A 25,188-nucleotide genomic window follows, 5' to 3' on the forward strand; every position below is an offset into this window, starting at 1 on the left:
GTTTATTTCCTTTTTCCTTGGCTTTCTCACGTTCTTTAAGGGATTTATTGATTTCCTACAATTTCTTGTTTCTATTTTCCTTAATTTCTTTCTTTCACTTTCTTTTCTTTTTTCTTTTCTTTTTTTTGAGACAAAGTTTCTCTGGAATTCACTTTATAGATCAGGCTGAACTTGAACTCACAGATATCCACTTGTTTCTGCCTCTTGGCACCATCATACCTACCTGCTCACTTTCTTTAAGGGATTTTTTTTCATATCCTCTTTAAGGACCTCTACCATCTTCATAAAGTTATTTTTAAGGTCATTTGTGTGTGTGTGTGCTTCAGCTGTGTTGGAATGTTCAGGTGTTACTGTCATAGGATTGCTGAGCTTTGGTGGTGCCATGTGGTGCTTTCTGTTGTTGACTGTGTTCTTACACTGATATTTAGGTATCTGGGTTTGGGATACTTATAGGTCTAAGTGTTGATTCCTGAGTTTGTCTTTGTTAGATGGGTGTTTTATTCCTTGGTCTCTATTTCTTCTCTGGTCTTCTGGCCTAAGTGGTCAGGTTTTCTGGTGACTAATGTGTCATCAGGTCCAGTAGGGTGTTCCTGATGGGTATTTTGTGGCCTGCATGACCTCTGGGGTTTTGGGTGCCAAAGTTGCCTCTGAGTTCTAAGTGCCTATGTGGGTGTGGGTATCTGCTTGTTCTCTGGGATTCCTAGTGCAGCATGGCCTCTAGTGCAGCAAAAGTTTTCTGCTGACCTTGTGGGCTGGGATATTGAACTGGTGGGGTAATGGTGGTGTGGTTTAAGGCTATTGAGCCAGCTTTAGAAAGTGTTAGCTGGTTGTGGGCAGTGTCTTACCTGGGGTCCCTATAAAGAGCCTGGCCTCAGGTAAAGTATAGTTTTCTGGGGAACTATGAAGCCCTGGAGAGGGGGGCAGCATTGTAGTCTGGGACTATTGGGTAGTCTTTAAGGAGTGCTAGTTGGTGGTAGGCAGTGTCTTACTTGGGATTTCTAGAATCAGTCTGGCCTCCAGTAAAGCTGTTGGAGTTGTGGGCTGGAATATGGAGCCCAGGGGAGGGGTGCTGTTGGGAGATGTTGGGTGGGTTTTAAGGAGTTTTAGTGGGTGGTGGGTGGTGTCTTACTTTGAGTTTCTAGGACCAGCCTGCCTTTGGTAAAGCAGCTGGAATTGTGGTCCAGAATATGGAGCCCATGGGAGGGTGTTGGCATTTTTTTTTATCTTACTGGTTTTTTTTCTCATATGTTATGATTTTAGATTTTGTGGCTTTTGTTATTGCTGTGTGTGTTTCTTGTGATTTTTTCTAAAACAAACAAACAAACAAAAACCCCAACCAACCAACCAACCAACAACAACAACAACAACAACAACAAAAACTTCTGTCTTTTTGGAATTTAATTTGTTTGTCTTCCAAAGTGAGAAAGGGAAAGAATTTGTGGAATTGGATGAGTAGGGAATTGGGGAAGATCTGGGATGAGATGGCAGAGGTGACAATGTGATCAGAATATATTGTATGAATTTTCAGTTAATTAAAAGTAAAAGAAAAATCCTGTTTGTTATGCCCAGATCATGGGAACCCCCAAAAGACCACCACGAAGACCAAATCTCACATGTAAAAGCAAAGAGCCTTTATTTTTCAATCTCTGAGCTTTGCCTGTCTGTCTGACTCAGTGGGGAGAGAAGAGAGCCCTGAGCTCAGGTAGGGTAGAGTTTTTATCATAGCAAAGGTTGGGTTGAGGGGATTTCCAGGTTCCAGAACCCTGACTGGCTGAAACTTGTCTAGGGATATCTCTAAAACAAAAATAGGTATATGCTAGACTCAGGGACATCTGGCCACCTTATCTAATGGTTGGAGTATTTGGGATGTCAGATACTTTTCCTTAGATGTAGGCCCTCCATGGGTGGGGTCAGTTTAGGGCATTTCCTGGATCTGGGTTTTGCCTGCCAGTAAGCCTGTCACAGAAGCTGTGTCTGGGCCTCTAAGCCTGTCATGGCAGCTGTGTGATCAAGCTCTTTTGGGCCCTCCACACTGTTGTTTCATCTACCGTTTTATATACTGTCTTAAGAAGTTTCCCTCCAAGATAAAGAACCTTAAGTTCAGAGGAAAATCTGCTATACAACAAATATAGAGTGCCATTTAAATAGAGATTTATCTTAACATGTTGAAAATTATATAATTGGGCAAATTTTTTACCTTGTGAAATAGTCTGCCTTTTATGCAGGTTTGGGGGTACTTTCAGTGCTTATGGAATGAAGGACACCTATCATTTCAGTGAGTTGATCCTTATCACCTCTTGGAACTACCTTTTTCCCTCTTGCTATTCCATTATAGCATTTGACATTCTTTCATTTTTGTCTAAGAGCTTTGGTACTGAAAATGGAAGTATATGTTCTAAAAGGATATATCAGTACTTAGTTACATGGTGGCTACAAGATAAAGTGATTGTTTTAAATTATAAAAATTAATATAAAACTAAATAGCTGTTATAGGATTCCAGGATCTCTGGAAATTTGCCATTTAATAATAATGTGAGAAACACTGAGTTCCAAAAGCCTAATGAAATATGTTACTATTTCTCCAAAAGAAGCAAATAATGTTATGGTGCTTAGGAGCACAGCCTACCAAGAAAAGAAAAAGCACAGGCTGCATGATCACAGATCTGGATTTAAATTCTGGCTCTTCTGCTGTTAGGATCTCTGTTATTTTCTCATTAGGCTGAGATACTTAAATATTTCTTATTGGCATCATTGTGGCTGCAAACACAAAATCCAATATGGGAACCAAAATAGCAGACAGTGCCCAGCAATAGGTATTTATCCAGGTAGTTTTGAAAATCCATACATTTACATTTATTCTTTAAGGATCATGACAAGTATGAAAATTCCTACTTTAGCATATGACAATGGATATTATTATTATTATTATTATCACTATTATTAGTTTTTATTATTGCATATGTATGTGTGCATACCATGGCACAGGTGTGGAGATTAGAATACAATATTTTGGCATCTGTCCTCTCCTACCTTTATATTCTTTTTGGCCTTGAATTTAAGTGGTCAGTCTTGAGCAGCACATGCTTTTACTAACTGAGAAATCTTGCTGGCCCTAATAGAGAATCTTAGCTTAGAAAACAGGGTACTATATCTTACTGCCTAAAACTAGGAAAGTTAAGTAGTAAGAATCTAATTTGAAATAGGAATAGGACTTTTTAAATACCAAGTAAATGATGGGGTGGCAGGGGAAGCATCAACATTTTGTTTGAATAGATGGATTAGATGAAACCTTGCCCTATATAAGAATGGCAATAACTAAGCACAATATATGAGAAATCTATTTTTCTAAACATGCATACTACATCTTGGCCTTTCACATTGCCACAATCAAGCAACTCCAGTATATATTGTACATTCAATGTGATAAATCTGTGGGTTGTGATCCTGTGTTTCTAATTGAACTCTGAACCCTGGCATGGGAGTTCAAATTTATATACATATATATGTATATAAATTATTTTGTTCATATTCCCTTCCCACTGTTATCTGTTCTTACCTCCTCTCTTCTCCTACTGAACACCTTCTTCACAATAAATCCCCTTCCTACTTTTATGTCTTCTTTTTGTGTGTGACTTCATTGAGTTTAATTAGAGTTGCTTGCATGAGCAAGGGTACATGTAGCTAAAAGTTTTCCTGGTCCTACCCAGCCCCATGGACCCCATATCAGCTTATAAAATAATCACTCAGAAGCTTATATTAACTCAAACTATTCAGTCATTAGCTCAGGCCTACCACTGCCTAGCACTTACATTTAAACTCATACCATTTCTATTAATCTACATGTCACCACGTGTACTGTGACTTTACTTGTGTGCCATTACATGCTGCTATCTGGATGGCAGACTGGCGTCTGCTGACTCAGCCTTTCTCTTCCCAGAATTCTCCTCTCTGCTTATCCCACCTATACCATACTTCCTGCCTGGCTACTGGCCAATCAGTGTTTTATTTATCAAACAAATCAGAGTGACACACGTTCAAAGCATACAGAACAACATTCCCATCAGGTGGGGGTTTATTTATGTGAACAAGAGCAAATTACCAGTGGCTTCTTCACTGAGAAATGACAACCCTTCCACAACAATCACTAACTGTATATAGCTTCTCAGGAGGTATGGGACCTCATGAGCCTTTTTCCAATCTATGATGTTGATGTGACTAGTCTTGTGTAGGTAACCACCACTGAATTTGAATTTGCATGGGTTACAGCCTGGTCATACCCAGAAAACATTATTTCACAGCACTACTGCCTATCTTCTAGCTAAATTTTTCTGTCCTTTCTTCAATAATGTCCCCTACTCCCTCCTCAGAGAGGATCTAGAAACCATGCTGTATGAGAAACTGATGTAAAAATACTTAGCATAAGTTAGGATAGCATGTTTTCATGTGTGTGTGTGTTCTTGTATTTGAGCTCTCTATGTTCAAATATTTGGTTACATAAAATATGGGAGTGTGATTCTTGCAGAGTACTGAAATTATATATGAAAGATGAAGCTACAGATAAACTTGATTCTAGTTATTAATTTTAGTACAAGATGATGTTTCCTGATCCATCAAGTTGTTGAACAGTAAAACAAGGGTGCCTTGTGAGATGGAGAGCCTTCCATCATCTAGAGTATATACAATGGGGTCAAGTGGTACCAGTGTTTCAGAATGGCTCAATGCAAAAGTTGGTGGATTAAAATGACCTCTAACTTCTTTCCTGAGGGCCAGTACTCTTGGATTCCTTTGGTTCAACCTCTGTGTATGCCTATGTAGGGTCATTATTCTGTTACTTTTCTCTTCAAAAGTTTTAGCAACCAAAGACTAGATATAACCAAAGAGATCTCATTTTCTGAGTAGGGAATTAATTATATGATGACTTTCTTTCCTTTTAAATTTGAATAGTACATCATTATTATGCAGTTGATTAAATAATAAACCTACCTTCTCACCCTTATTTGTGATTGCATTCATAAGCTATGAATAATTAGAAATAATATTTGAAACAAAGGCCTTCTGGGCTTATCTCATGAAAAAAATAATTAAACCATAATGAAATTTTATAATACTAATCAGTCTCCCTACCCCCACTCCCAAAGACCACACACACACACTCACACATGGTGTATACATGCAGAGACACTCACAATCAGAAGAATTGGAATAAAATGTTTTCTTATCCATGAACTTTAAACAGTAAATTGTGGTAGTATTATGTTCCCCAAAATATTGTGCACTCTAATAAACTTATCTGGGGTCAGAGACAGAATAGCTACTAGATCCAAAGGCTTGAAAATGGTGGCACTCACACCTTTAATCCTAGCATTCCAGAGACAGAAATTCCTCTAGATCTCTGGATGTTCAAGGCCACATTGGAAACAGTCAGGCATGGTGACTCACACCTTTAATCCCAGAAATCGAGCCTTTAATCCCAGGGAGTGGTGTTAGAAATCAGAAAGGTATATAAGGCATGAGGACCAGAAACTAGAAGCATTTGGCCTGGTTAAGTATTTGGCTGTTTAAGCATTTGGCTGTTTAAGGTTTCAGGCTTCTAGCAGCAGTTCAGCTGAGAGCCATTGGGATGAGGACACAGAAGCATCCAGGCTGAGGAAACAAGACCAGCTGAGAAGTTGGCCAGGTGAGGTTAGCTGTGGCTTGTTCTGGTTTTTTGATTTTCCAGTTCACCCCTGGCTCAGGTTTGATTTTATTAATAAGAACTTTTAAGATTCATGCTATAGTAAACTGTATGGAGGAGAGTATCTCTGGATTACTTATGTTATCTCTGTTAGATTCTCCTTTTTGTGTCTACCAAATGACCAAATCTTAGCTCTCTCAACAGATGCATTATAGGACTTGTAGGGTAAGTAGAGACAATTAGAGAAGATCATGGAGATGTCATACCTCAGTTGTCCTAGCACCTTGGGGACATCAGTTTGTTATATAAACACTCAATTCTGACTAGAACTATGGCTACAATCCTTCAAATAACATGTAGAACAATGCTAGGCATGTGTTGACAGACTGATGATAAGATTGAGAAGCTCTCACTCCAAACACTTCGTACACAGACATTAGGGCTGGGTAATCCATATCAGAGAAACTACTGCCATCCAACATGACAAATCTCCTTTGTTATTTATAACACCTGAAAATTAACCATTGTTGAACAAATATGAGGAACAATCAAATCCTCATATCTAGTATTCCCTGCTACTCACTTCTCAGTTCCTTTTAGTTCCTACTGTTAGAGAGGTGTAAAATGATATTAACCATGGTCTCAGCAGTGTAAGCACTGTAATAATATCCATACTCAAATTTATGGAGTTGTTGCCATGGTAATACATTCCTCCAAGGCTTATAAGCATTGGCTATTCTAGAATGAAGCATCTAAGATGAGGAAGATGAGGAAACTAAATGATAAAATGGTTGAGGAATGCAAAACTGCTACCATGCACACAAAATTATAGTTAACAACCCCTTCATTGTTTGCAGCATTGAAATTCAATGTGTAATAGGAGTTCATTTTCTCTGTCTACCACAAGTGTCTAGGGATCAAGCACAAATAAGATAGTTGCCTTCCACCATGACATGTCTTCTTTGTTTGTTATTCAGACCACCTGAAAATCAGACTTACTTGAAAAACATATCATAAATTAGACTTGGCAAAAAACTCCTTTACATGTTGTGCCATCTTGCTGGCTTTCCAACTTAGATTGGAAAACAAACTTCCTTTTACAAATTTCTAGCAAACTTCTTTAGAACAATACCTGAGCTACCCATGTAGACATTTGTAAATTCTTTATCCTACTTTTTCTACTATACGTGTGCTTCACCTAAAAAAAAAAGTTACTGCTTCAATTGCAGGGTTTTATTCTTGCCTCCAGTAGATGTGCTGCACTATGTAAAACTATGTGCATTGAACTACATTTCTTAAATTCAAATAATTCAAGTTTCTGAACATTAAGCTGTAAGTGTCTGGGGCAAGGAAACATGATCCTCCTGTTGGAATACTCATACTTAAATTACTTGTATATTGACTAACCACTTGTTATCTGGGTTAGGAGGCTAACCATATAAAGGATTGCCTCACTGCTCTTTGCCTGCTATGGGGCCTTAGTGGAAACTGAATGTTTGAAAATGGATTAGTACCATGCAGCTTGAACTGTCCCTTATGAGCTGGGTGCTATCTGACTCACCAAGTCATAAAGCAAGACATGCTTAAATGCATTTCAGCCATTTGAAATTCTTCCTTTGACAATAATTTTATATCTATATCCCATTTTTAATTGGATTATTTGTTATTTTGATGTCTAGTTTCTTGAGTTTTTTATATATTTTGGAGATCAGCCCTCTGTCAGATGTGGAGTTTGTGAAAATCTTTTCCCATTCTATAGGCTGTTATTATTTTTGTATTTACTGTGTCCTTTGCTTTACAGAAGCTTCTCAGTTTCAGGAGGTCCCATTTATTAATTGTTGTTCTCAGTGTCAGGTGTTCATAGGTATGTGGGTTAATATCAGGGTCTTCAATTCGATTCTATTGGTCCACATGTCAGGTTTTATGCCAATACCAAGCTGTTTTTATTACTATAGCTCTATAGTAGAGCTTGATGTCAGGAATGGTGATGCCTCCAATGGTGGTTTTGCTGTCAGAAGGACAAGCATGGTATGTACCCACTCATAAGTGGATATTAGATATAAAACAAAGGATAATCAGGCAACAACCCAAAACTCTAGAGAAGTTAACTAACAGGGAAGACCCAAAGAGGGATGCATGGACCACCCTGGAAAGGGGAAATAGATGAGATCTCCAAGAGTAAACTGTGGATGAGGGGTGGGCAATGAAGGGTAAGGGATAGGGGATAAGAACATAATGGAATGGGATGACTGAGCTGGAATAGGGAGGGAGGGGGAATGCAATGAAAGAGATAGAGACATTATGGGGATAGAGAGAAACCCAGTGCTAGGAAAGTTGCCAGGAATCCCCAAGGATGAACCCCCCTGGGCTATTAGCAATAGTTGAGAGGATGTCTGAACTGAATTGGCATGCTCCAGAGATCAGACCAGTGAATACCCTAAGTGTCATCACAGAACTTTTCTCAAATAGCTGATGGAAGCAGATATAGAGATCCACAGCCAGTCACTAGACAGAGCTCCAGGAGTCCATTCAAAGAGAAAGAAGAGGGATTCTATGAGCAAGTACATCAGGATTATGATGGGGAAAAAATGCAGGGATGAGCAAACTAAACTAGAGGGAACTCATGAAAGTTGGATCAATGGCTGTGAAGTGTACATGGGACTGGACTAGGCCCTTTGCATGGTGAGACAGTTGTGTAGCTTGATCTGCTTGGGAGGCCCCCTAGCGGTAGGATCAGAATCCATCTCTGGTGCATGAGTGGAGCCCATTATCTATGATGGGAAACCTCATGAAACCTTGAGGCAGGGGGAAAGGTTTGGACTTGCCTATACTGAATGTGTGTCCCCCTGGAAGGCCTTACCTTCTTGTAGATGGGAGTAGAGGGTGAGTTGGAAGGGGGTGCTGGGGGCAGGAGGAGGGAAGAGGGGGATCTTTGATTGGTGTATAAAATGAATGAAAAAAATTTTTCTTATAAAATTAAGTAGTACACACACAGCAGCAACCTATTATAAAATGGAAGTGGTATATATGAAGTTTTCATGATGCATATGGTTTCTACTCCTGTTACAATGCTGTCTGCTGCAGCATATGCACCTATAGCCTCATGAGGTGTTCCCTATGATCAATTGACTACGGAAGAGAAGATGAGGTGGTTCTGAACATTGTACAGGCACCACTCAGAAGTGGGCAGCTGCAGCATTATAACCCCTTTCAGGAACAACCCTGAAAGACATTGACAAAGGGAAATATTCACAGTAGGCAGAATGTTGGGCAATGTACATGGTCATGCATTTTGTTTGGAAGGAGAATTAAATGGCCAGACGTGTGATTGTTTACTGATTCATGGGCTGTAGCCAATGGATTTGCTGGATGGTCAGGGACTTGCAAAGAACATGATTGGAAAATTCTTGAGAAAGACATCCAAGGAATAAGTAGGTATATAGATCTCTCCAAATGGGCAAAGGATGTGAAGATACTTCTGTCCCATATAAATAAATGTTCATCAAAAGGTGACTTTGGCTAAGGAGGAGTTCAATAATCAAATAGATAAGACGACCTATTCTGTGAACAGTCTCTTTTCCCAGCCATTCCTGTCATTTCCCAAATAAGCCCATGAACAAAATGACCATGGTGGCCATGTTGGCAGAGATGGAGTTTATGAATGGGCTCCACAATATGGACTTCCACTCACTAAGGCTGACGAGGCTACCGCTGCTGCTATGTGCCAGATATACCAATAGCAGAGACCAACACTGGGCCCCAGATATGGCACCATTTCCTTGGGTGACAGGATAGTGACCTGGTGGCAGGTTGACTACATTGGACTAATTCATCTGTGGAAAGGACAATGCTTTTTCCTTACTGAAGTAGATATTCTAGTTATAGATTTGCCTTTCTTGGATATAATGCTTCTGCCAAATCTACCATCCAGGGACTTACAAAATTTACAGAATGCCTTATCCACCATCATGATATTCTACACAGTATTGCTTCTGACCAAGGGACTTACTTCATAGCCAGCGAAGTGTAGTCAGAAGTTTTCTACTGTCCTACCAAGCCCTTGCAGTCCTGCAGCCCACTTATAAAATAATCATTCAAAAGCTTATATTAATTATAACTGCTTGGACACTAGCTCAGGCTTATTACTGAGTAGCTCATACACTTAAATTAACCCATAATTCTTATCTATGGGTACCACGTGGCTTGGTACCTTTTCTCAGTTCTGCCTTGTCATCTTGCTTCCTCTGTGTCTGGCTGGCAACTCCTGACTCAACCCTCTTCTTCCCAGAATTCTCCTCATCTGCTTGCCCTGCCTATACTTCCTGCCTGGCTACTGGCCAATCAACATTTTATTTGTGAACCAATCAGAGCAACACATATTCACAGCATATAGAACAACATCCCATAACAGAAAGGTGCAACAGTGGCCCCCTTTTTATGGGATCCACTGGTCTTAACATGTTCTCCACCATCCTAAGTAGCTGATAGAAAGATGGAATGACATTTTAAAGACACAGTTACAGTGGCAATTAGGTGGCAGAAGCCTGAAAATCTGGGGCAGGGTTTTCCAGAAAGCATTATATGCTTTGAATTAGCATCCAATATATGGTAATTGTGGTGATTTTTTTTTCTTTCCATCACAGGTAATTTATTTTGTTCTATTCATTCACAGTTAATACAGAAAATACTTGGAAATATTTCCATATAATGTTTGACACAGAAATCATCAAATATAAGTATACAATGTTGACAGGAGACAGTACATTTATAATTTATAACCCCAAATGTATTTATAAATTAGAAATGGAAAGATCTACAAATGAAATTATGAAGGTTCACCAAAGTCATTTAATCTGTCAGTTTCTCATTCATTTTTATGTCTTAATAATATTCTATTGTATGAATAAGCCACATTTTATTTCTCTCCATTATTTGATAGCTATTTGAGTTGTTTTAACATTTTTGCTATTAGCAACACACTGCTGTAAACCTTCATGTACATGTTTCATAGGTGCACATTTTCAGTAGTTTGAGGATATATTCCTAAGGGTAGAATTGTTGAGTAACAGAGTAACAATGTTTTGCATTTTGACCAACCACCAAACTGTTTTGCCAAAGTGGCACACCATTTTACAATCTCACCAAATCTTGTTTTTAAGGCTCTGATTTTTGTACAAAAGCATTCAATCATTCTGTCAGACCAAACCAGGAAAAGTAAGCTATAGTTCAGAGCTGTTCTATTCCATTTACTATGCAAAGCCATTCTTGGTATTTGCAACTCTCAGCCCTTTTGAGTATTCTTGCAGTGTTCACTTTTTCCTCCACCACTTTTTTTTTCTTCTTTTTTTTCTGGATTATTTCTATCTATTACAAATGTATAAAAAATCCTCCATCAACGCTGAATATAGCAGCAAAACCTTGAGAAATATACCTTTGGTTTGCCTCAGAAAAGGAACACATATTGCACTGTAAAGTTTATAAAATTGGTGCAAAACATTGTGATAATGTTACAATACCAGTTTTAAGAGTTCAGTGACTAATGGGGAGCCGATGGGATACATGCAGAACTGTGAAAGCGATCTCACTTAGCCAGCTGTACACGTAGACTGTAAATCTACATTCAGATCATTTCTGAACGAAGACTATCATCTCAGTTTATCTGTTGAGGTCAACCAGGAAACCCTAGAATATACCTTGATTTTTACAAAAAACAAAATAGGGGGAGGGGTTTCTTCCATTTCAGTCCACGAGTAACAGTATCCTAACAGGCAAAGTGTTTTTTCACTGTCAACATAGAATGAACTGCTGCTGGAGATCAACTTGGGCTTTAAATTGCATTAGTACTTACATGCATAGTAGTCCAAGTTGTTGACCTCATGGCTTTAAAAAGTAACTCTAAAAAAGTAAAATGGCCCTTCTTGGAAGACTAAAGAAAGACATCCAGCCACAGTTGTAAAAAGTCTCATCAAAACAATATACCCTTTCATGAATTACGCCTCAATTTCAAAATAACTTACAACATTTACAAATTCTCACTCACACACACAAAACACACTATTATCACACAACTTGTGTCTTGAGAGAATCTTCTGCTTTTTAAATCTTTGGCCTCCCAGTCAATCCCAAGTTCAACCAACTTTAACTAACACTTCACTCAGAATTTCACCAAGCTTTTCACCCACACATTAATGCTTGTTGTATCTTTCATCAACTGTCAAAATCTGAAGCCTGCTCAGAGATCGCCAGGTAAAAGAAAATAAATGAAATACACAGAGGTTATTTCAAAACAGAACATGACCATCATCAAAAAAAAAATGTCACTTTTCATAATGATTAACATAGAAGCACAAAATATCGACCATAAGTCAGGAAGCAATTACCTGGACAGATACAATGTCCACTGTTGAAAGAATTTTTCTTCAATTTAAATGTCTTTTCTCATCTCTAAAGAAACCTTAAAGTGCTAACTTTACTTATATAAAACAGGCAAATTCTTCAAGTAATTTGCTATGCCAATTTTTATCAGCCTAAACAAGGAACTAAAAATAGCAAGTGAAGTGAAAAGGGCAGAACACCCGACCGGTTCCACACAGGTAGACACCCTGGAGAACGTCAGCTACCATCCTGCCTTTCTTCACTGCACTGCACAAGCTAACAGATTAAGTATCTGTTTTGTGATGATATTTTAATTTTAATTTTGTGGTGCTGAAATGTGATTTTTTTTTGTATGTTAATAAATAAAGTTTGCCTGGAGATCAGAGGTCACATAGCAAGGTCACATAGTGAGCCATAAGCAGAAATCCCATGGTGGTAGCACATGCTCTTAATCAGATCACATGGCAGGCAGCATCTCTGTGTGGTCAAGAACACAACCAAGCGTGGTGACATGAGCCTTTAATCCCAGTACCAACCGTAGAGACAAGGAGGTCTGTATAGACAGGCAGTAATGAGGAAGTCATGTGTCTGGGCTTAGAGCCAAAGAAAGAACAGAAAGGCAATAAAAACACAGGTTACACAGGAAAAAGCTCTCTCTAAGGAAGTGAAGACGGTGAGGTGGTAAGATAAGGTAGTCATGGCTCTTTGCTAGTTCTCTGATCTCTTTGGCTATTACCTCTGTATTTGACTCTATGTTTCGTTTTTAATAAGACTGTTTAGAAATTTGACTATGGTACTGTTTCCTGTAGTTAGGATATGCAGGGCCAGGAATCAAGGTGTGGAAAAGGGAATAGTTTCACTCAGTATCACCTATAAAGACTCACTAGGGACAATTTGACTTCCTGTTCTCATGATCTTAAGTTTTACTGGCCTAGAATTTATGGTTCCTGAGGAGCAAGTGCTCCTGCCAGGAACCATAATAAATGCCCTTAAACCAACAGGCTGGGAAAGAAATAACAGTTTTAGGAGGAGTGATTGACCCAGATTAACATGGGGAAATTGGATTGCTTATACACAATGAGGTAAGAAAGATTATGTCTGGAATACAGGAGTCCACTAGGGCATCTCTTGGTGCTACTATGTCATGTGATTAAAGCCAATGGGAAACTGCAAGAGCCTAATGCCAGTAGGATTACCAAGGGCACAGACACTTCAGGAATCAAGGTATGGATCACCCCTCTAGGAAAAGAGCCAAGAACTGCTGAAGTTCTTGCTGAGGGTGGAGGAAATACAGAAAGGGATAGTAGGGGAAAATAGTTATAAATATCAGTTAAGGCCATTTGACCAGTTCCAGAAAAGAGGATTATTTTGTTATTTGTCATATTGTGTTAATGTATTTATACAGATATGTTTGTTTTTTTTCCCTCAAGGTTTACAATGCATTTGCAATTGTACAAGGGAGAGTTATATCATGTTCAGCATAATTATGACCTGATTAAATATATAATGCATTTGCAATTGTATGTGAGATAGTTATATCATGTTTAGGCATCGTTATGGCATGGTTGTTGTCTTCATTTGGAAATTAATCACAACAAAAGGAGATAGGATCAGATGTTGACAAGGTATGGACTTCTGATGGCTATTCTTGGTTGTCCATTTGATTTCATGTGAAACTAAAACCCAAGAATAGAGGGCAGATCTCTGAGGGTTTTTTAACTTAATTTGAAGAACGAAGATCCACTTCTAATCTTTGAGATAGAATGACACACTGTTTAATCCATATCTAGTCTGGGTCATGCTTTCTGCTGGAATAAAGAATGAAACTTTTGCTATTTGCCTGCTTGCCCTCATCTTGCTATCAAGTCCATTCCTTTACTGGTTTTAGTGACTGCCTCTTTGGGATTCTAGTATATACTGAAGATCAACCTCATGAGGCATCCAACCTTGTGAAATGAACAACTCCTGGGTTCTAGAAATTCATGTTCACAGCCAGCCATTGTTGAATTAGTTGACTACAACCTGTAATTCATTCTAATAAATCCCTTTTACACACACACACACACACACACACACACACACACACACACACACACACAGAGAGAGAGAGAGAGATTTATATATACATGAGATAGAAAAATTCATTCTATAAGTTCTGTTATTTTAAAGAACCCTGACTAATACATAACCCTTCTTCAAATTAGTCTCTTCTTATAAAATCCAAGGAAAAGAAACTGTCAGAAAGCCCTGCGTCTTGTGACATAATGATGCTATTGGAGGAACACACCTACTCAGATATAAAGCCAAGGCTAAGGAAGACTAATTGGAGAACAGCTGCAAACAACACTGTCTAATTTCCAAAATTAAAGTTAAATAAGCCCTCTGGGAAAGGTGGAAAACATTTGCTTCATTCCCTAGCTCCTTGAGGTACTTTTACATTTCCCTTTCCCTTTTGCAGCTGTGGTTGAAGTAGAAGCTCAGTGATGTGCAGACAAACACAGTCCCAAAGCTGTCCTTCTCATTCCCAAGGCTTCAGCCACATTTTCCCAGTAGAGTAGGTTGGCATTAGAGTTAAACTGACCTTGATTAGTTTAGTTAATGTCCATCAACTTCTATTTCCTTTCATGAAGGGTGGTAGTGAATTAGACTTGCCTGACATGCTCAGTAGATTTCAGGTACTATTGTTACTCTCACCCTCACTTGTATCACTTAAGACACTACTGACAGCTTCATTCCAAATCACTTTAACAGGGAGCTCTGTGATGTACAAATTATTATGGACTCCCAGAAGAAGGTTAGAGTCTTCCAAAATAATTGAAGAGGGTGAGCATCTCCTAAGAATGGAGCCTGACATGTGGAAACAGATGAGTGTGACTCAGAGTCACACTGACCCAGGAACAGAACACCCTGCACTATGCTATCTGCAGTCAAATTCTCTACTATTGAGCTATTTGTTGTGTTCAGATATCTAGAAACATGTGTCCAGATGGATTTGGTGGATGAAAGAATGATCAGTAAGTCTTCTGTATACACACTGTAAATTCTTTACTCCCACAAAACCACTGGATTTAGGGATTTGAGGATTGTAAGGTTTCTGTATTCTATGAGTGATGATGTGAATAAGTTTGATGATTTGCAAAGATTCTGGCACAATATTGTTTGTATCAAAGCTTGCTTTATCAATGATGTCTGTGGGAAGTTGTTCAAATAACCTCTCTGTGCTTCAATTTCCTCCTGTCTGACCTGGAGGTAGTATCTCTTATCTCATAGGGTTATACCGAGGAGTAAAGGAGCTCATATACACAAATAACCAGAACTATCTAATGAAGAGTAAGCCCTTTCTATGAACTCATTGTTGCTGATATTCCTGTTTCTGTTCTTCAAGCTTATAGCCAGGATCTGTCCAAGTTACTATTGGCTCAGTTAAATGATGCTATGGGTGGCTTTTTGTTTCAATTACTGTTACTGCACAACAAATGATCTCAAAACTAATTTCTTAAATTTTGTAACCATTTAATTAGGCTCCAAGCTTCTTGGAAATACAAGTAAATGTGATTATGTACTCCTTGTGGTATAGAGTTATGACACTTACTGACATGCATCTGGCCTTTGCTCATCTGCTGGCTATGTAGGGATGAGTCAGAGATTAGGAGTGCCACTAGACCACTTTTACATGGCTGCCCTTGTGGTTTAGCTTTCTCACAATGTGGCAGACTTGGGGTAATCAAACTCCTTTTATAGCAGAACAAAGACTTCAGATGGAAATGTTTCTGTGAATAGACAAAAGTTAAGATCTTACTGGCTTAGCCTTACAACATCATTTATATTATAGAGCTGATAAGTAGTAACTTAACTAGTGTAGTTTCAGGATTTGTACTTGAATTTTCTAGGTAGCAGACAAAATGAACTTTTTCTTTTGTTCCAGCAGAGAACTGAATGTATAAAAAGACTATATATTGGAATGAAATATGGTTAACTATATATGACAATTTTCACTAAAATTGTGCATTTGGTAATCTCCCATGGTCACTTAGTACAAATAAGTACAGTTGACACTTTCATTGTATGTGGTATAACTTTCAGAGAAGAAAAGTAAAATAAATGGAATTATTTTTCCTAAAGACAAGCAAATGTTCTTATGCCCAGAGAACTCATTTGTTTTTACTTAACTCAAAAATGAAAATAGGAAAAATACTTGCCATGAGTCAACTTGAGAAAGCAATAGTTAGGAATCACTAAGACACATTTGTCAGAATTACTGGAAAATGGGTTCATTGAAATGCATATTATTATATTATATTATTAGATTATATTATAATTTATGTTTAAGGCTTCTATGAAAATACTGAAGTGTGAGGTAAGCTCACTTTATGTTTAGATGGAAAATGCCCTTAATAGTTACAGTCCAATTGTTTTTAAAAAGAATCAATGATTTTTTTCCTTTTATTTTATTTTACAATACCATTGAGTTCTACATATCAGCCATAGATTCCCTTTTTCTCCCCTCCTGCCCCCCTCCCCTTCCCCCAGCCCACCCCCAATTCCCACCTTCTCCAGGGCAAAGCCTCCCCGAGGACTGAGATCGACCTGGTAGACTCAGTCCAGGCAGTTCCAGTCCTCTCCTTCCAGACTGAGCCAAGCGTCCCTGCATAAGCCCCAGGTTTCAAACAGCCATCTCATGCAATGAGCACAGGACCTGGTACCACTGTGTGGTGGTGTTCTAATTGTACTGAAATGTGATTTTGATTGTATGTTAATAAATAAAGTTGCCCGGGGGTCAGAGCTATTAGAGCCATAGACAGAGTGTGGCGGTGGTGGCACATGCCTTTAATCCCATAGATCTCTGTGTGTTCAGGGATACAGCCAGCATTGGAGACATATGCCTTTAAGACCTAGGGGGCTGTACATTCAGACAGTGATGAGGCAGTCATGTGTTTGGGTTTAAAACCAATGAGAAGGCAGAATAACATACTATAAAAAAAACCGAACAGACAGGATATAGCTCTCTTTTGGGAAGCTGGGACACCGCAGGCGGAAGGGTAAGATTTTAGCTCTGAGCTCTGACTTCTCGGCTTTCTCTTTTACATTGTTTCTGTGTTTCTTATTTAATAAGACTGTTGATTACATCAACATCTGGCACCCAACTTGACAAGAATCCATTAAAAACCGCTTGGCTTGGCGGCAGGTCCGCTTTCCCGCAAGGGTGGCCAGTGGCAGGTGGCGGCAGGCGCCGGTCGGCTTCTTAGTCTGAGCAGCGGCTTCTTAGCCTGGGTCTAGGTCTGCTTGAACTCAGGCTGGACTATCGGTGAGCTGCTTTCTTAAATCCTGCTTGCTTAAAGCCGGTGTTACAGGTGTTACAAACAACTCAGACCTGCCCTGCTGAACAGAGCCCTGCCTGTAAAGCCAATGCATGTGGTCGGAGCTTAAGGAAGCCAGACCCAAGCCTTGACTCGGCACAAGAGGGAACACTTGGCTGGATTTAAGCTTTAGCCGGCTATGCTTTCTTGTGCATACTCTCTCTTTCTCTCTTTCCTCTCTCTCTCTCTCTCTCTCTCTCTCTCTCTCTCTCTCTCTCTCTCTCTTCTCTCTCTCTCTCTGGATTTACACCTGGGACACTAGGTGGCTGTTTTGAAAATCCCCTCGGATTTCTACTGTTCTACCCAGATTTGGTAAGACATAACATATGAGATATTTTAAAGGAAACTATCTAAAAGAGAATTTTTTTCCACATTAAAAAAAAATGGGTTTTATGTGTACATTGGAAGAAAATTGGTTTTTGTTCGAAATTTTAGGCAGTCTGACAATGGAACAACTATATAATATTAGTTTTGGTGGAATTATGCACCTTATCACTATGCTAATCCACATTTTAATATTTAAAAAGATAGTCAATTTAAGTGCCAGGATAACAGCTTTAGAAGAACTTGTTAAACCTGTAAAAATTCAGACAGAAGAAATTAAGAGTGAAGTTGTTTCAAGTCGGGATCATAAGGTTGCAGAAAGAAAGCCTGTTTTCAAACAGTCACCCTTAATTTATCCTGTAACCGTACAGCAGATACCTGATCAAATGGCTACACAAAATATTTGGGCTCCAATTGAAATGATGTTGGATTTAAAAAGTTTTAAGGAGGCAATAGTATCTTATGGCATGCATTCCCCATATGTAAAGCAAATGTTAAACTCTTGGTCAACATATAATAGGATAGTACCACAGGACTGGCGGGACCTTGCACAAGGTGTTCTGGAACCCAGCCAGAGACTTCAATTTCTGACCTGGTTTAAGGAGGAGGCCAAAAACATAGAAAAACAATGGAGGAATAAAGGAATACAAGTTTGCCAGGATCAGCTTATTGGAGAAGGCCAATATGCTTCAGTACAAACACAATGTTTATATGATGTCCAAACCCTAATTTTATGTCGAACGGCAGCCTTGAATGCATGGGACAGAGTTGAGGAACCAGGAAAAAAAATCTGAGTCATTTACAAAGGTGATGCAAGGCCCAAAAGAGTCTTTTACAGATTTTTTACAAAGACTAGCTTCAGCAGTAAAGAGAATGGTCTCGGATTCAGAAGCTGGTAAGGCAAAAATTGAATCTTTGGCCTTTGAGAATGCGAATGCAGCATGCAAAAGAATAATCAGGCCATTAAGGGCAAGATCTGCACCTATGGAAGATTGGATTAGAGAAACAATTAATGTTGAGGCTGATGAGCATGATGATACTTGGGTAGGAGAAGTAATTTCAAAAGGTTTGAGGAGTGTTAGATGTTTTGGATGTGGAAAGCAAGGACATTTGAAAAGGGACTGTAGACAGGTCATTCCAAGAAACAATGTTTCTTCAAGGAACAATGGCAACAGAATGCCCCTTCCTTCTGGAGTATGCAGAAGGTGTGGTAAGGGAAAACACTGGACCAATGAATGTAGATCAACAAAGGACAGACAGGGTAATCCTTTGCCTCAGTCTTCGGGAAAAACCCAGAGGGGCCTTGTGCAGGCCCCCATTGCAAATCCAGTTCAAACCTTTCCTGCAGCCATAGAGGAAATGCCTGCTCTGGAGAGCGATTAAATAACCAAATGCCTATTGGAATAAATCATGCTGGTCAGGATGATGAAACAGAGAGAATAGAAAATTCAGGAGAAAACATAAAGAAAATTTTTTGGCAAACTTCTATTAATGAACAAAGACCAAAATTAACGATAAAAATAAATGGTGTTTTGTTGTCTGGTCTGGTAGACACAGGTGCGGACGTTACCATAATTGCACCAGAATTTTGGCATCCAACTTGGCCTCTTCAGGAGGTAAACGTTCAACTGTTAGGAATTGGGACATTATCTCAGGTGAAACAGAGTGCAAGATGGCTCGAATGTATAGGTCCAGAAGGACAGAGAGGAAAATTAAAACCATATGTGGCTAACATAGCTATGAACCTGTGGGGTCGAGACTTGTTGCAACAATGGAATACTCAGATTAACATCCCTCCAATCTCAGAAACAAATCATAAACTAGCACATGTTACTGAGAGAAATATTAGAAGATATTGTTCTAATGAGTGGTCACCAGCCATCCATATTATACAAGAACAGGGCACAACAATCTTCCAAAGACACCAACAGCTCTACCTTTAAAATGGTTAACAGACAAGCCTGTATGGGTCCAGCAATGGCCTTTAACAACAGAGAAACTCCAGGCTTTAGAAGAGCTGGTAGAAGAACAGTTAAATGCTCAGCATATTGAAGAATCACCCAGCCCTTGGAATTCTCCTGTATTTGTTATTAAAAAGATATCTGGTAACTGGAGAATGGTAACAGACCTTAGAGCAATTAACAAAGTAATTCAGCCAATGGGCTCTCTACAATCTGGGATGCCTTTGCCTACTCTGTTACAAAAAGTACGGCCTCTCATATTTATTGATTTAAAACACTGTTTCTTTTCAATACCCTTACAAGAAGAAGACAGAGAAAGATTTGCTTTTACACTGCCTACTTATAATAATTCTCAACCAGTTAAAAGATTTCAATGGAGGGTCCTCCCACAGGGAATGTTGAATAGCCCAACTCTTTGTCAATACTTTGCACAACAGCCATTGGAAGTGATACATAAAAAATTTCCTAAATCTATAATTTATCATTATATGGACGGTATTTTACTAGCTGACTCAAATGCAGATACTTTAGAAATAATATTTGAAGAAGTAAAGAAAATTTTGCCTTGCTGGGGATTACAAATTGCTCCTGACAAGATACAAAGAGGAGATTCTATTAATTATTTAGGATATAAAACAGAGCTACAAAAAATTAGACCCCAAAAGGTGCAAATTCGGAGAGATAGACTACAGACCCTTAATGACTTTCAAAGATTATTTGGAGATAATTCTCATCTACGAAATATTGTTGGGGTAAAAAATGATGAACTGACTAATTTGTTCAGAACCTTAGAAGGTGACAAGGACTTAAATAGTCCAAGAGAATTATCACCTGAACCTGAGAAAGAATTGGCCTTGGTAGAAAAGAAAGTTGCATGAAGGACACGTGGATCGTATTGATCCACAGCTGGATTGCATTTTGGTTATTTTACCTTCTAAACATTCTCCTACTGGAATATTAATGCAGAGGGAAGATATTATATTGGAATGGATATTTTTACCAAATAAACCAAATAAAAAATTAAAAACTTATGTGGAAAAAATTTCTGACTTGATTTACAAAGGAAAATTGAGCAAATTAACAGCAAATTAACAGCAAATATCCCAAAAGCAATAGAATTGATCTTATAAATAGAGCTGATTGGATCTTGCCTCAAATTGTACGGCAAAAACCCATATCTGGAGTTCGTACATTTTATACAGATGCCAACAAAGAAGGAAAGGCAGGTTACAAATCAGAAAATTTAAGTAAAGTGGTTCAAAGTCCGTATAATTCAGTTCAAAAATCAGAATTGTATGCTATTCTGTGGTATTAATGGATTTTTCAGAACCTCTCAACATAGTAACTGACTCTCAGTATGCTGAAAGAGTGGTGTTACATATTGAGACTGCAGAATTTATCCCTGATGCTTCAGAATTAACTTCACTATTTGTTCAATTACAAGATACAATCAGGAAAAGGAGTCATCCTTTATATATAACTCGCATTCGATCCCATACTGGTCTGCCAGGCCCTCTTGCACAAGGCAATGATGAGAATGATAAATTATTGATAGGAAATGTGCTGGAAGCCTCATAAAAAACATCATGTCAATAGTAAAGGTTTAAAAAAGGATTTTTCCATAACCTGGCAACAAGCCAAAGAAATAGTAAAGAAATGTCCTACTTGTTCCTTCTATAAGCAAACGACATTACCAACAGGATATAACCCAAAGGGTACTCAGAGAAATGAAATCTGGCAGATGGACGTGTTTCACTTTGCAGAATTTGGAAAATTGAAATATGTACACCACACTATCGATACTTATTCAGGATTTCAATGGGCAACTGCTTTGAGTTCTGAAAAAGCTGATTCTGTAATCACTCATTTGCTAGAAGTTATGGCCATCATGGGTATACCTGCAAAAATCAAAACTGACAATGCTCCATCATATGCCTCTGTTAAAATGAAACAGTTTTTTGCTTATTACAATATAAAGCATATTACAGGCATACCACATAATCCTACAGGTCAAGCAGTTATAGAAAGATCAAACAGAACTCTAAAGGATATGCTAAATAAACAGAAATGGGTAAGAAAACCCCCAGAAATAGACTGCATAATGCTCTTCTAACATTGAATTTTCTGAATGCCAATGAGAAAGGAACAACAGCTGCAGAGAGACATTGGATAATAGAAAAAAACTACAGAATTAAATCAGTCTATATACTTTAAGGATGTGCTGACCTCAGAATGGAAACCAGGGTATGTATTACATTGGGGACGAGGTTTTGCTTTTTTTTCTACAGGAGAAGATAAGCTGTGGGTACCATCAAAATTGATAAAGGTTCAATTTGAACAAGAGAGACCTCTTAATTAGAGGAGGTGATAGTTCATCAACCAGCATGAACATCCAATTTAAACTAACTTGTATCAGTAACACATGCCTTTTCATTTAATCAGATAATAACTTGTCAAAAGGAACATGCCCAAAATTAGTCTTGGGGAAAGATTTTTGTTTTTGTCTTTTAGGAGAATGAAGGTTAAGGAATTTGAAGAACACTGGACAAATGAGACAACTGAAGAAAAGGGACAAATCATCTATCCCACGAAACAGAATGAAACGATGTGTGGGTATATATTATCTAAAAAATTTTATGTCTTCCTAAATGTTTGTTTCTGCTTTTCTCTAAAGATTTAATACTATTGGTCTTCTAATAGTCCCAGTTCAATTAAAATTTAAAGCTGACTTTGGAGTTGGAGAATAGCTCTCTCCTTCTTTAAACTCAAGCATGTTGTTAAAAGGAAAATGCAAACTCCCTGTATCATGCCAGAATAAAAGAGCCATCTTCTGCTATGGTACAGCACAAAGGCAAAATTAATTTAGGGACTATTGTATTACTAATCTCAACTCTTTTGATTCTATTCTGATTCTTTAAACTTTTCTTAAAGTATAAATTTTATATCAAAATTTACATGATTAAATATATTACATGATTATATAAATTATATATATACACATTTTAAACTTTGTTAAGATATGAATGGTCATATAGAGTACTAACTAATTCTAGAAAAAAGGCTAGCTGCATATATATGTTTTTGTGTTCGAGTCTCTTATCAGTTTTCTGCAGGAAATCACAGCCAGGCCTAACATCAACTGAAGTCTCCAGAAAGAAGATGGGGCCCCACAACAACAACAATTCCACGTGGACAATAATAATATCATTAAGCTGGCAAACATCATCCACAGATCAGCTTTGAACTACAAGGTGCTCAGAGCAATTTTGAGATGACTAGCTGAGATGATCCAGTCTCAAAGACTACTTGAATAAGGACTTGAGATAAACCTTGAACTTTGGCATTATACACAGACTGGATAATGAAGGATATAGTTACCTCTCCTAGAATTTGACAATTAACCTATAATTTTTCTTTCAGGATAAAGAAAACTTCGCCCATACCCAGCAGGAAGCAATTTTAGGAATATGACGCCCACATGCCCAAAGAGGTGGGGGGGGCGGGTGGTTTTTTGGTCTTTTTAATGGGTTTTGGGTCTGGGTTAATTTTCAGTATTTAGGGGGGGTTGGTTACAAGTTGTTGTCAAGGGTTAGGAAAAAGGCTAAGCAAAGGAGATTAGATTTAAGTTCTTATTAAAAAAAGGAAGGAAAAGAAAGAAAGAAAAGAAAAAGACAATTACTAGTTTTAAATACTTTACATTGGATTGGATTGTTTTATATTGTATACAAATTTGAAACTGATATTGTTAGAAAATGCTATATGTATATTTCTAATTGTATTTATACCATTCATTTAACAATGTAATGCAAATTTCTGATCCTTGAATGTTATTATTACCAAATATTAGGATATAAAGAAATGAAAGTTAGTAGTTAGACATTACAATAGAACTTGTAGTCTTATTAGATATGTTTTAAAAATTGAGCAGAGATGTTTTAGACAGGTCATCTCAAACCCTTCAGAGATCTACAGAATATGGCATTTAAAGTGTTTTAATAACTTAGAAAATTTTTCTTTTTTGAGTCATGTTGGCTCCTGGAAGAACCAATCTACTTCAGAGAAAATATGTGCATTGAAGAAACTGCATATGGGGACAACTTTCATTGTGGCAAAAGTTAGCCACTGGACAATAAAGTATCCTCGAATCAACAGGACAAAATGGACAGACAGAACACGAAACAAGGGACTACTGATCCTTGCCAAAACAAGTGTGGTTATGGCTTTATCAAAAGGCATCTTATGAGGCCAGGACAATATGGCCCCATCCCTGAAGTGGCCTTCGCATCCAGAAAAGGTATGGTGCCCTTTTCTTTGAAGGCAGCTTAACAGGCAGAGGGCCAATGGCTTCTGTTATGCAATGGAACAGCAGCTGAAAGTTCATGCCTCTCGAAATTAGACTGGCATTTAACAGAGGGATGTGGAGAAGAAGGGTATGCTGAGATGAAGCCATATATACACAGCCAAGAAGAATGGACAGCTGAATTAAAAAAACTGTCAACAATTTCCAGAATTTAAAATCCTGAATCATGACAGGACACTAGTGGAATTCAGGTGTTTCTGGTACATGGACTGCTCTCACACAATGTGAGATTGAACTGTTGACCTTGTGTACATCCTACTTCACAAATGAGTCTGTCAGATACACTAAGCCTATAGACTGAAGATGATGCCCCAACACTGCAGAGAAACCTCAGGTGACTGCCCAGGCAGCTGGCTGTTTCTGTCAACTCACAAATTTTTTTGGAAGTTGCTTGCATGCACTTCCTGTTTTTATTTTTGTTAGCTAATATTATTCCCTTCTTGGGTCTCTGAGGGAGTTGAAGATTAGTTAGTTATGGTTGAAGATCAGTTAGTTATAGTTGAAAATTAATTAGGATAGAAAGTGCATTAGATACCTCTTGGATTTACCAAAATAGGATAGATAATGGAATTATTTTCTCTGATTTGTCAAATACCTGTTTAGGTATTTATTACTTGTATATATTGTATTTAGTTATTGTACTTTTGTATATAGTTTTTCTTTTGTTAGTTATAACCTTTTGCTTTTTTTCTTTTTATTAAAATAGAAAAGGGGAAATGTGGTGGTATTCTAATTGTACTGAAATGTGATTTTGTTTGTATGTTAATAAATAAAGTTGCCCGGGGGTCAGAGCTATTAGAGCCATAGCCAGAGTGTGGCGGTGGTGGCACACCCTTTTAATCCCATAGATCTCTGTGTGTTCAGGGATACAGCCAGCATTGGAGACATGTGCCTGTAAGACCTAGGGGGCTGTACATTCAGATAGTGACGAGGCAGTCATGTGTTTGGGTTTACAACCAATGAGAAGGCAGAATAACATACTTTAAAAAAAACGAACATACAGGATACAGCTCTCTTTCGGGAAGATGGTACACCGCAGGAGGAAGGGTGAGGTTTTTAGCTCTGAGCTCTGACCTCTCGGCTTTCTCTTTCACATTGTTTCTGTGTTTCTTATTTAATAAGACTATTGTTTACATC

The sequence above is a fragment of the Peromyscus leucopus genome, chromosome X (genome assembly GCF_004664715.2).
Source record: "Peromyscus leucopus breed LL Stock chromosome X, UCI_PerLeu_2.1, whole genome shotgun sequence".
Classification (NCBI taxonomy): Eukaryota; Metazoa; Chordata; class Mammalia; order Rodentia; family Cricetidae; genus Peromyscus; species Peromyscus leucopus.